Source organism: Chelonoidis abingdonii, chromosome 3, assembly GCF_003597395.2.
Source record: "Chelonoidis abingdonii isolate Lonesome George chromosome 3, CheloAbing_2.0, whole genome shotgun sequence".
Lineage (NCBI taxonomy): Eukaryota > Metazoa > Chordata > Testudines > Testudinidae > Chelonoidis > Chelonoidis abingdonii.
The window spans coordinates 162,964,751-162,977,851 of NC_133771.1; the positions used below are offsets into that span (position 1 = coordinate 162,964,751).

The window sequence follows — 13,101 nt, forward strand, 5'->3', positions numbered from 1 at the left end:
TCAATGCCCGCACTAAGTCATCCATTGTGGTGAAAAAAAAAACCTTAAACCTTCTCTTTTTTTTTTAAATCACCTCCTTCTTCTGCACGCTGTGCACACCAGAATCCCTGTTGACACCAGTTGTGACAAAGTTCCTCCTCTACCTTGGTGGGTCCTGCGCTTATTGGCAGATTTGCTCACCTCAGTGATCTTCCCCACAGTCTGGATCAACTCCTCCTGTGTCTGATCAGGAGTTGGAGGTTTGGGGGAACCCAGGCCCGCCCTCTACTCCTGGTTCCAGCCCAGGGCCCTGTGGATTGCAGCTGTCTATAGTGCCTCTTGTAACAGCTGCATGACAGCTACAACTCCCTGGGCTACTCCCCATGGCCTCCTCCAAACAACCTTCTTTATCCTCACCACAGGACCTTCCTCCTGGTGTCTGATAACGCTTGTACTCCTTAGTCCTCCAGCAACACACCCTCTCACTCTCAGCTCCTTGCACCTCTTGCTCCCAGCTCCTCACGCTCACTTCCTCTCCTCTGGCTCCCCCTCCCTGTCTGGAGTAAGCTCCTTTTTAAACCCAGGTGCCCTGATTAGCCTGCCTTGATTGGCTGCAGGTGTTCTAATTAGCCTGTCTGCCCTAATTGGTTCTAGCAGATTCCTGATTACTTTAGTGCAGCCCCTGCTCTGGTCACTCAGGGAACAGAAAACTGCTCATCCAGTGACCAGTATATTTGCCCTCTACCAGACAGCTGTAGCCCACTGGCCTGGGTCTGTCACAAAGTTCATAATGAGATGGCAAGCCTGCTGCACAGGGAATAATTAAAGAGCCAAACAGTCCCTGGGTTGAGGAGGTCATCTTCCTGATGTTTACTGGGAGCTCCTCCCGAGTGTGGGGGGCAGAATGTGTTTTGAAGGTATTTAGGCCACATAAATCCCATTGATTTCAATGGGAATTAGGAACTGAAATCCCTTTAAAAAATCGGGCCCAAAGTGATTTGCTCAAGATCACAAAGGAAGTCTGCAGTGGGGGTGAAATTTAAACTCAGACCCCTCAAGTCTTAGGCGAGTGCAATAACCTCTGGCATCCTTCCTTTCTCCTGTGTGTGTCTAATAATGTGTTTCTGTCTATCTAACCCCAGACATAACCATGTCTCTGTCTATCTAGCCCCATAGAAAAACATCCGTCTGTCTAGTGTCTACCTGTCTGTCCCTGAACAGAACCATCTGTCTGATATCTAGCTATAAAAACACCTCTCCATGTGCACGTCCCTTTATTTAATTGTACAGTGATTTTTGGGGCAGGGAAGGGGGCTGTGGGAGCTGAGATAATAGTGGTGACAAATGGAAATAATTACAGTCTGAGCATCTCCTCTTTGTATCATCTGCTAAGTTAACCAACGTAGTTCAAAAGGTACTGGAACAAGCGGGGTGAGGTGTGTATATTGCAGAAATCACATATCAGTGCATAAAGGAAAAGCTGTAACACAGTTACTGGACACTATTTTTTAAGAGAAATGGCACCTTCCTTCATTATCGGGCTCAAGTTCCATTTCCATATTGTTTTCTCCTGTAAGTCACATGATGACAGAAATTTCTGCAAAATGACTTAATGAGCGAGAACTAGCTCATATCTGCACTCCAGTACTGATCAGAAAAACCAGTCGCCATGTTTACATACAGCGAGGAATAATTTTCTTGTGTATTGTCCTCCTCAGGGCGTCCTTCACCTCCTTGTTCCTCAAGCTGTCGATCAGGGGGTTCATCATGGGGATCACAAGGGTATCGGACACGGCCACCGTTTTCTCCCAGTCCATTGAGCTGCCAGATGAGGGTCGTAAATATGTAAAGCTCAGGGTCCCATGTAAGAAGGAAATGACAGTCAGGTGGGAGGCACAGGTGGAGAAGGCTTTGTGCCCTCCTGCTGTGGACCGTATCCTCAGGATGGCAGAGATGATGTAAGTGTAGGAGATGAGGATGGTGAAAACGGTGCCTATTGTTTCTATGGGTGAAAAGAGGAAATGCACTCGCTTATTGATGCGAAAGTCAGAGCAGGAGATTTCTTGGAGTGGGTGAATATCGCAGAAGAAATGATTGAGGACAGTGAAGTGGCCAAAGGACAGATTGAATACAGTACACATATGCACAGTGGCATTGAAACAGGCGCATAGGAAAGATCCAGCAACCAGTTGGATGCAGAGAGTCTGGCTCATGATGGTTGAGTAGTGCAGTGGGTTGCAGATGGCCACAAAGCGATCGTAGGCCATCACAGCCAGGATGCAAAGCTCACTGTTGGCACAGAAGGAGAAGAGGAAAACTGAACCACACACCCAGGGGAAGAAATGTCTTTACTCATCCCTAGGGAACTGAGCATTGCCTAGGGGGCAATCACAGAGGAGGAGACAACGTCTAAGAGTGCCAGGTTGCTGAGGAAAAAGTACATGGAGCTGTGGAGTTGGGAATCAACGCTAATCAGCACAATCACCCAGACATTCCCCACCAGCATGCAGAAATAAATGGCAAAGAAGAACACAGAGGATGTTTTGCAGCTTTAGACTGTCAGTTATCTCCTGGAAAATGAAGCCAGTCACCCTAGTGCAGTTTCCGGGAGCCATTTCTCTTGTCACTGTGCTCTGTGTCAAAGAAGAGGCAGAAGAGGGGATAGAAGCAGTGGGTACCACAACAATAAATCTGATGTACAGTGGAGACTCGTGTTATCTCTTAAGAAATGCCGAAACAACGGAATTTCAATTTAGTCATAAATTCCAAAGCCCAAAGGAACCATTTTGATTATCTAGACCAGTGGATTGTTTTCTCATTTGTGGATGAATCCAAAATTTTGAATGGAGGTGGAAATTGTAGACATAATCTGTGGACCCCTTGGAATCCACGGACCACAGGTTGAAAAGCAGTGTTCTATGATAACAACAACTTTTGGAAGACTCCTTAGATATAGTCTGTGGATCCCAAGGTGTTTGCAGACGATAAATTGAACACCCTAATCTAGTCTAATTGCTTGTATAACACAGGTCATAATTTTTTACCACTATTTTTCATTGTAAATTAGAGCATATCTTTTAAAAAATCATCCAATCTTGAATTAAAAATTGCCCATAAACTGAGTATCCACCTTGACCCTTGGTAAATCATCACCCCCTGTTAATAGAGGCTTTTTATGTCGACCTGGTCAAAATTCCCACCTATCCCCTTGGAAATTTTTGAGCTTTTATGAATAAAACCCCAAGTCCAAACTATTTTGGCGCTGGTCTATTTTGACTGAAATCTGAAGTATTTTGGTTTTGAAATGGAGCAACTGGGAGATGTAGTCGAACCAACAAGACTGGCCTATAAAAGAGAATGGAAGCCTGAGGAACTTCAGCTTGACAGATCAACATGTGGACCGCTCAGTGTTGAAGGTGTTTGAGAACAGGTCAGAAAAACACCCTTTGGGATGTTTACTTGATGTTACTTGATCCTGCCCCAGCATGGGGAGCCTGACTTGACTCCATGAGGTCCCTTCCACCCTACATTGCTAGGACTCCCTAATAACAATATTTGTATTGATTATTGCTGTTTTATTTTATTTTATTTGTTGTAAAAATGCTGACATTTCCATGGAAAAATTCAATGCAAAAGAGATTTGTTTGTTTTTGTGGGAAGAGGGAAATTTTCATCTATTTCCTAAGAATGTAGTGGTCCCATTCACTGTAGGGGGTCTGATCCAAAACAGATTGATGCCAAGTGGAGTTTTTCCATTGATTTCAGTGCATTTTGGGTCAGGCTATTTGTTAATATCAGATTTAATCATCTTTCCAGCTAGCAGAGCGAGAAGCAAGGCAAGGTAACACTCAGTGTATTTGAACCTTCTGCACTCCCTAAAGGAGGAGATCTTCAAGGCAAAGAGATTAGTAAAGTTCACACCAAATTATAAAAGTACATGAACTCAAAGAAGACAAAACACGTCCTCTTTTGCTGAACTATTCAGTATGAGATTTTGAACGCACTGAAATCAGGAAATTGAAAGCAGGGTCTAAAATCCCAAGATGTTTGTGACAGCTTAACCTGCCTTTAATGATGAGTAGAAACAACATCTCTAACAAAATGGCATGACCAGTCCCCTGGCTAGTTCAGTCAATGCAAAGTACAGCCAGACCCACCCAACCATCTCTCTACGTGGGCTCCTACTTGAAATCTCTTTAAAGGGAAAGTTATGGAGCCATATCCTGAGCTGGTATAAACTGCAATAGCTGGTGGACTTTTCATTCGAGCACTTTAATACTTTGAGATCATTTTGGGTTAAAGTCTTGCAACTAAAAACATGGTAAACAATATATTTGCATGAATATTCAGTCATTTCCCTGAGATATGCATCTTCTGCACAAACTGGTCTTCTTTGGCTGCTTTTTATTACAGTTCCTAGTGTTTTTCAGATTTGCCCATCTATAGTTAAGAACAAGGTCACCAGTAACAAAGTTCTTGCATATCTCCATGAGACTAAGAAACACCAAAGATAGGAATCAAAATTTCCGTATAGAAATGGAAGCATAAAGTCACACTCATCTGGAAGCCTCATTTCCTAGTAATGTGGCTATTTTGGTACTAGATTTCTACAATTCTTTACCTTATCAATGTGAGAAATTAAAACGCATGTGCACGCACACACACACACACGTTTCAATTGTCCTGTTTGGACTAATCAAGTTTCACTATAATAGGAAACCACCAGAAAACATTAAGGAGAAAAAAAATTATATTAAACAGACAATTGAAAAATAAAGGATTTTTTCCACAAAATGGAATATTAATATATTATTATATCCGCTATCATTTACAGGTTTCAGAACTGATCCTAAAACATCATCAACTCTTACCTTGTTGTAACAACACAATATCCAGAACACTTTCAGATGCCGTGTTCCCTCCTAACTGTGATGTAATGTGGGACAGAAAATAAATTAATTCAAGAATCATTTTCAGGTAGAAAGAGCCAAAATTACTAGTAAAATGAAAACATCTCATCTCTAAGTGAATCCCACTAATACTGTAGATATTTCAGGAAAGTGAACTGAATGACAAAGGCAGAGAAAAAGAATTACTTTAAAAAGAAGGAGGTAAGGGTTTTGGAATTTCTAAAGGCTGCTTGCTTCAAAGCAATGGACAATTGCAAATGTTTGTTTTCTTTCCCCAAATCAGCATTTTAGAAATGCCAACCACAAACAATGCAAAGTCAGCAATTGCAAATATAAATTTCTTCTTATGAAACTAGAAGGCCAGGTGTCACCACAGCCACCTGATCTATGGCAGGTGGATGCTTGGAGCGGTAGATTTAAGCCTCATATTAGCACTCTAGCACCTTTTCATATTTAAACCAGGAGCTATGCTCTTTATAATAAGTCAATTAAAACCACAAATTAGGAATAAACTCTGATTACGTTCAATAACCAGCATTCTTGTTGAAATCAATAAGATTATGTTAACAATGTTTCACTTTATATTAACTGAGGAGATATGAATGAAGAGCAATGTTAAGCAGCGAGAGCTGAATTAAAACGATGGGTGAGACCCTCATGCCTGCTCTCGCTTCTTGCACAGCCGAAAACTGGAGTTCTGCAGTGGGGAAGCAGAGGCAGCAAGTGAGTTTGGAAAAGCTTCCACTTCCAAAGGAAAGGACCCTAAGGAATACTTAGTAAAACATCTCTCTCTGTCCCATGTTCACATGCAGTATCTTATCATCCTGTGCAACCTACGGCTACAAATCTCTATAATTTACCATGAGTGAGCGGAGATGGTGGGAGGACCAGCCTGTCCTTCTCAGAAGATAGTTCTTTAGCAGAATCAGAAAGCAGCTTCCTAGAGAATACCTACTGATCTCCACCTAAAGGGCCACAATGAATTGCAGGTCAAACAGCATCAAGAGAGATGGTTCCCTTGGAAGCTAGGTGGGTCCAGATGTTCCTGTTCCTTCTCGCGCTTCAAACTAAGAAGAAAACTCAACTATGCAAGAGAGATTTCATTCCATTATTGGTGTGTATCCATCCCGAACCCATGAGACCGTCCATGAGAGCAGAGAACGGTGCAGTGGGGAAGCCAGTGCTGCCCATTCCATACTGTACTGTCTTTTTTCAAAATCTTCTCTCTCCAGGGCTGTCGACTGGGAATATTTCAGCAGCACAAAACCCACTCTGGGAAATTTTAAATGAAACTGTTTGATATGCAAATAAATGAAGCACATTTTTAGAAAAAAGAAGAAAAAGAAAAAGCTCTCCATTAAACAAGATTCTTTGAAACCAAGGGGTTTTGCCCCAGCATGGGGAGCCTGACTTGACTACATGAGGTCCCTTCCACTCTACATTTTCATCTTCATACGCACAGCGTATGAAATCTTTTAATTTAGTACAGCACAATGGACCAGACACTCAGTAGATATCAATCACTGTAGCTCTGCTGATGCTGATGGATCCGTGACAACTGATGCCAGGTGATGTGCTATCCTGATAGTCCCAAACTCTGACATGCAGCATTCAGGATAGTTTAGGATAGTTTAGGCAGTTGGTCCTATTTCACTGCAAGTTATTTTATGAGAGAAAATGAAGACAACATTTTGGGATCAAAAGCATCAGCACTTTGAGAACAGAAAAACAATTTTTTCTCTTGGCTGACAGAATGGATTTTGGAGCTTTCCTCAGATATTAGAACTGAAAGAAAAATAGACCACTCACCTTAGTCTTTGCCCCGTAATGTTAAAACTTGTTGCAAGATAGAGATCTCTCTTTCTTGAACTCAAATGGATTGTATAAGGGGTAATTGGAGCTGGGGTTTATTTGTTCTGCCAACACGAGAGGACAGAATTCATAGAATAGCAGAGTTGGAAGGGACCTCAGGAGGTATATAGGCCAACCCCCTGCTCAAAGCAGGACCCATCCCCAGACAGAATTTTACCTCTATTCTCTAGATGGCCTCCTCAAGGATTGAACTCACAAAACTAGGTTAAGCAGGCTAATGCCTAAACTACTAAGCTATTCCTCCTGAATTCAAGGTCAGGCACAAGTGGGGTGAGTGTGTTGTTAAAATACCAGTTGCCTCTCCCAACAGCAAGAGGGAGGTAGACACCAATATATGGTCTTCAAATATTGTTCATGTTCTTAGACATGTTGATGCTTCTCTTTGTCTTTCCCTCTGTTTCTTGCAGTTCATGTGTCTGAAAATCCCCCCTAGCAAGAAGCACGTCCAATCACAAATACACTTAGAGGAGCATGGCAAGATTTTAATCAATATCTGCCAGGATTAGAGCTGTGAAGACGGTTTCTTTCAGAGCAGCAGGACTAGACGTCTGTGTGTCGCACAGCCAAAGGGCAAGGAGCATTCTGCTGCTCAGCGCTGAGTGAGAAGGAACATTTGCAGCAGCAGCATGAGAGGGTCCAGGAATCCAGTAAAAAGTAAGGAAATGCATGTGCCCATCCGATTCAGATCTTGAATGGGCATTGTCAAGGGCTCTCAGCAAAGAGCCTGTCATGCCACATGCCATTTAGCTGAGCCCTGGCGGGATCCTTATCAGGCAGGATAACGAGGGTGGTGCTGCAGCTGGGAACAGGGAAGATCTTGACAATATGCCTAAAGGTCAGGATGTGACCTCACATTAGATTAGGAGGAGCAGTTTGGAGACGATAGCAGTGAAAACTCTGGAGAGAGGGATGTGCCTGGCCAGAGACTGGAAGTCCAGGTGGTTACTGCAACTCTCTAAGCCCTCCCTCCCATTGGACTTTCAACACTGAGGATTTTGTAGGTTATGGCCAAATGACTTACTGTCCTGGATATTATGCCCTGCATTGCTGTGTGTGCATCTGTGGGGTAGTGCAGACGCCACAACATTTGCATGGCCTACACTCCCTTCCCCTCCCCTCCACCAGCCTCTGCTGGGCACAATCCCAAATGGATGCAGAGCACTGGGGGGAAAGGTTTCGGAAAAGCCAGCTTTGCTGTTTATCCAAGAGTTCAGAGTATGGGCTGTACTGCTTGTGATGAAGCCCAGGGTCTGTAGCAAGTTCACAACTAGAAATCAGTGCCCCTTTGTCCGTTTCACTGCAGGCAGGCGTGGAGGGATTCAAACATGGCTTGGATCAATGCTGTCCATCCTAGCTCAGGCTTTGGTTGGTTTCCTTCATTTCCCCCCAGTCCTAGTAGCTTATTCTGGGAAGTTTGTCAGGCAGCAGGAATTCTCCATGGCCTTTCAGGAGAATGAGAAGTGCAAACCTGCTTGGGCCTCCATAATAGCCAGGTCCCTACCAAATTCAGGGCTCACTTTTACTAGTTTACAAACCCTTTGACCTTGAAATTGACCAACGTCACCATTTCAATGTTTCCACCTGACATTTCTTGGTATTGTAATCATGGGAGTCCCGACCAAACTGGGAGAATGGGGGAGTTCAGAGGCTCTTGTGGAGGCGGGGGGCGGGGGGTCACAGCATTGTCATCCTCACTTCTGTGCTGCCTTCAGACCTGAGCTCCAAGGGAAGCAGCCAGCAACCTTTCTGAAGCTAGAGGAGGTTCCCAGATGTGCAGATGGGCCCCTGCTTTTGGGAGCACCTCAGCTCCTACTTACTACTTCGGAGCACCTTGGCTCCTACCATTTTCAGGGCATTCAGAGAAATGAACCCCTGAGCCCCAGAAGGAACTGCAAGGGAAGCCCCGAGCCCCCGCTGCAGAGGCCGGCCATAAGCCCTGAGCCCAGGCACCAAGAGCACTGGCAGGAGTGGGAAGCGGCATGAAAGTCCTGAGCCCAGTGCCCCAGCACTGGCTGACCCCACGGGGGGCCAGAAGCTCTGAGTTTGGGCACCCAGAGATGTGACTGGAGCAGAAGCTGCCAGGACCAAAGCCCTGAGCCCAACGCTGGGCCGATGAAGTGCACTCACTTCTGCATTGCCTATGCAGGTGTGTCTGATATCCCCACGGAGAGGAAGTCCTGTCCCCAGCCTGGCAGAGAAACAGCTAGGAGGCCCCTACTGGGTTCTCCTGGATGGGGGGCTCCCAGCAGGATGGGGAGAGGTGGAGTCTCTGTTTCCTGGTGTCTTCACATCACAACTGCCTGTCATTCTCGAAGGTGCCTTTTAGTGAATTACAAATAATTGGGCTTCATATGGTGCAAAGTGTGTGAAATTTCATAGCCTGCGAAATAGAGGCCAGATTAGGAGATCGAATTGTTTCATAACCTCTATGAGAAGCTCAGTGTGGGGTGAGGAACAGACTCTGCTGTTTTACTGGGTAGCCTGCTTTCTTCCCAGAATCAATAATGAGCAAGTGGGGTGAACCGGGGTGCAGCTCAAACATCCAGGCTGGGCTGGCCAGGGGCAGACATCAGGCCTGCAAGGGAAAGGTGGGTGCAGCAGTGACTTCACAAAGGCCTTTGGCAGGAACTCAGCCTATTGGGCAAAGATGATGAGGCGGCTGTGATCTCACAGACCTCCCTTGCCAACAGCCAGGCAGAACAGGGATGCAGGGCAGGGGGAACCTCGGAGAGCCCGGTAGCCTTGCTGCAGCAAGCCTCCATCTCGCGGTCTCTCGCTGAGGACCAAGAGACGTTGGTGTGCAGGAGATTCAGTGCGTGTGTTTGTCATCCCCATGTGGCTTTTTTTCAAAGACATTGTCATCTGTGTAGAAGGTAAGAAAAAATATAGGCTCTAGATATAGATACAAGATAGGGGACTCTATCCTAGCAGAATCAAAGGCATCACCACCCTCCTAGTGAAAATTTTTTCCTAATATCCAAGCCTTCCACACTGCAACTTGAGAACATTGATTCTTGTTCTGTCTTCTGCCAGCTCTAAGATTTCATGAGAATTAATCTTTCATTAGGAAAATAATTCAAAACTACAAATACAAAATATTTTGAATGAAATCAACCCATCCTGATCTTTAGTGTCTGGGAGTGTGGGCCTTGGGGGCCAGACTGAGACCCTCATGGGCTAGTAACACCCAGGAAACCAGTAAAATAATTCCAGTTCTCTTAGCATCCAAGCCTCCCTAATCCACCTGAGGGCTGCGGGAGACAGAGGGGTGCTGAGAATGTCTAACTCATGACTGAAAATACAGAGATGTGTTATTGGCTTTGGTTGGGGGACAAGTAACAAATCCGTTGGGATTCTTGCCCCAAACAACAATCGCCCATTGTCCTTTAGAGCACGAGGGCCCTAACATGCCTGACTTGCTTAAATCTCTCTCCTGGTACGACTGAGAGAATTTTCTCCATGCCCCGTGATGCCGAGGGAAAGAGAAAAGAATGACCTCTCTTTGGTCACACAGCAAGGTCATGCCAGAGCTAGAAAGTGAAGCATAAGAATGAAGTTGTATCAAAATGTTTTGCATTTCAAACTAACTGATTTCTTAAACAAAGGAAATTTGGGGTGTGGTTAGTGAAGTGAAATGATCCATTCTTGTCTCCACGTGTTTCTAGATTGATGAATCAGTAGATCTATCCCCTAGTTTTTATCCATAGATTGAGGGAGGAAAACAAGTTTGCCTGTTTTGTGAATTCCCAATGGCTTTCTTGAATTTCAACAAACTAGTCGACTGAACTGAACGATTTGAATAAACTGAAAGGAAGACAATATTTTTCTGCACCTTTCAAGGAAGCTACTGCTGCCCAAAGCTGGGTTAGCATTTCAGCTAACTTTGCTTCCAGGGCCTTAGCTATCACATCAGTGGTGCGACTATCTGAAAAACTTGGCAGTGAACATTTTCTACTGAATGTTTTTTTTTCTCTTCTATTTAAATTATTTAAAAGATTGTCATAAATTTATCCCTTCTCAGAGATTGTCAATTTCAAATGTAATTCTGACAGTGAGGGAGACTAGCCACTGGAACAAATTACCCAAGGGAGAGGTGGAGTCTCTGGTTCCTGGTGTCCTACCATCATAACTGGTTGGGAAGGTGCCTTTTAGTGAATTACAAGCATTTGGGCTTAATAGGGTGCTAAGAGTGTGAAATTTCATAGCCTGTGAAATAGAGGCCACATTAGGAGACTGAATTGTTTCACAACCGATGCCTCTTTGAAAAACTCAGTCTCAGGTGTGGAACAGACTCTGCTGTTTTACTGGGTAGCCTGCTTGCTCCCCAGAATCAATAATAAGCAAGTGGGGTGATCTGGGGTGTAGCTCAACATCCAGCTGGACTGGCCAGGGCAGAGGTCAGGCTTTCCAGGGAAAGGTGGGTGTGGCAGTGACTTCACAAAAGCTTTTGGCAGGAACTCAGCCCATTTTAGTTGGGAATTGGTCCTTCTTTGAGCAGGGGGTTGGGCTAGATACCTCCTGATGTCCCTTCCAACCCTGATAGTCTGTGATTCTATTAATGAGGCGTCTGTGACCTCTCAGAGCTCCCTTGACAACAGCCAGGCAGGACAGGGATGCAGGGCAGGGGGAACCTCGGAGAGCTCTGTAGCCTTGCTGCAGCAAGCCTCCATCTTCACTTTACCAGATAAAGGTTATGAGCAGACAATGGCTGGAAGTTGAAGCTAGACCAATACACACTGGAAATAAGGTGAGGAGCATTTTTAACATCAGAGTTTGGAGCAATTCACTGAGGGTTGTGCTGGCTTTTCCACAACTGGCCTATTTTAAAATCAAGCTTGGGTGTTTTACTAAAAACACTGCTCTAAGTCCTATGGGAAATATTTTGAGGCACATTCTATGGCCAAAGTGAAACAGAAAGTCAGATGACAGTGGTTTCCTGTGGGCTTGGAATTAATCTGTGACTCGCTGGGAGCATTTGGAATTTGACCATTTTGCTTCCCTCTTCCTCCTGCCCTCTTGTCCCTTCTTCTCAACTGGAAAACAGGCTACCAGAACAGCCTGATTTCCACCCTATGCCCCTTCCATTAGTGCTGTAAGCTGAAGGGCATTGTGAGTTTTGCGTGAATTCAGCCAGTCACTGCTAATTCTCCACAGGTGATTTGCAGAAGTCAGTAAATGAACCCGCAGGTTTCTGTGTGAGTGATGCCCAAGGCAGGGCTCAGGCTTTGGGTTTAACCTCAGAGTTAGTGGAGTCAGGGAGCTACAGGTGGCTGAGTTACCTCTGGTGTCACAATGTTACTGCTCAGGTTCCTCTGCCTGCTGCACCACGTGGGCAGTGACTGGCAATGGGAAGGTTTTGTGGATTTGAAATGTAGAAACCAGGAAGTGCAGAAGAGGAATGGCTTAGAAAGTTTGGCAGTAAAATATAGGTTTTGTGGCAATATCCTGTGCAACTGCTACTGGATCTGGGACGCAGACAGCATTCCTGCCCCTCCTACAACCTCTTAGCTGGGCCTACATAAAAGAGACCAGGTAGAGTTTTGCACACTTGTTTGTCTAAGACTGAGCAAATAAGACTGAAAAAATTACTGCTAGGATGAATTTTGCTGCCTCCTCTCCTTGACTAGAATACAAGCAGTTTCTGATTCTCTCAGATGAAGTGGTTCTTCTAAAATCAAGGGCAAGACCAATCAATGGCTTTTTTACAACCCAACCCCCCCAAAGAGATTTTTTTTTTATTTAAACTGGGTTTTTAAAATTTATATTGGAAAAAAATGTTCTTTTAAAACCTATCTAGTATAAAATTTGAAACGATGACAAGTGATGTTAAGGCCTCTAGTTGCTCCAGCCTATTAAAGTAATTTAAATAAATACCTATATGAAGAAGTCCACATTTGCTGCCAAGTGTCAGAGGAAGTCAAAGCACTGAAATGTTGGAAGTCATTGCCTAAGCACCTGAGGGTCCAGAAGTTATTGAAACACTCAGCCAGATTTTGGCAGCACTAGCCTCTTCTGTGGGTGCAGAAAGAATACTTTCTTCATTCCAGCTGATGCAGCTACTTCATTCAAATGTAAGAAGCTGCTTGGGAGTTGAAAAAGGATGAAGGCTTCTTTTCCTCTTGTAATATATGAATAAACGCTAGAGAGGAGGAGATGTGAGCTACTACTTCTAAAATCTGGAAGGACATTATGAGCAGGAACAATCAGTTCAGTGCACGAACTAGAGATCCTTCTTTACCTCAGTTTGTTTGAAATGAAAACAAATGGTTCAGTCAACCTTTTTGTTTGTATGTGTCCTACAAAACCAGAAAGTCAACATGTTTGAATAGATCCCTATTCC

General features: G+C 44.4%; 1 pseudogene; it reads right to left on the reverse strand.

Moving 5' to 3' along the window:
* Positions 1-1,652: 1,652 nt before the first annotated feature.
* Positions 1,653-2,600, reverse strand: LOC116835407 (olfactory receptor 5G9-like; annotated as a pseudogene).
* Positions 2,601-13,101: the final 10,501 nt, after the last annotated feature.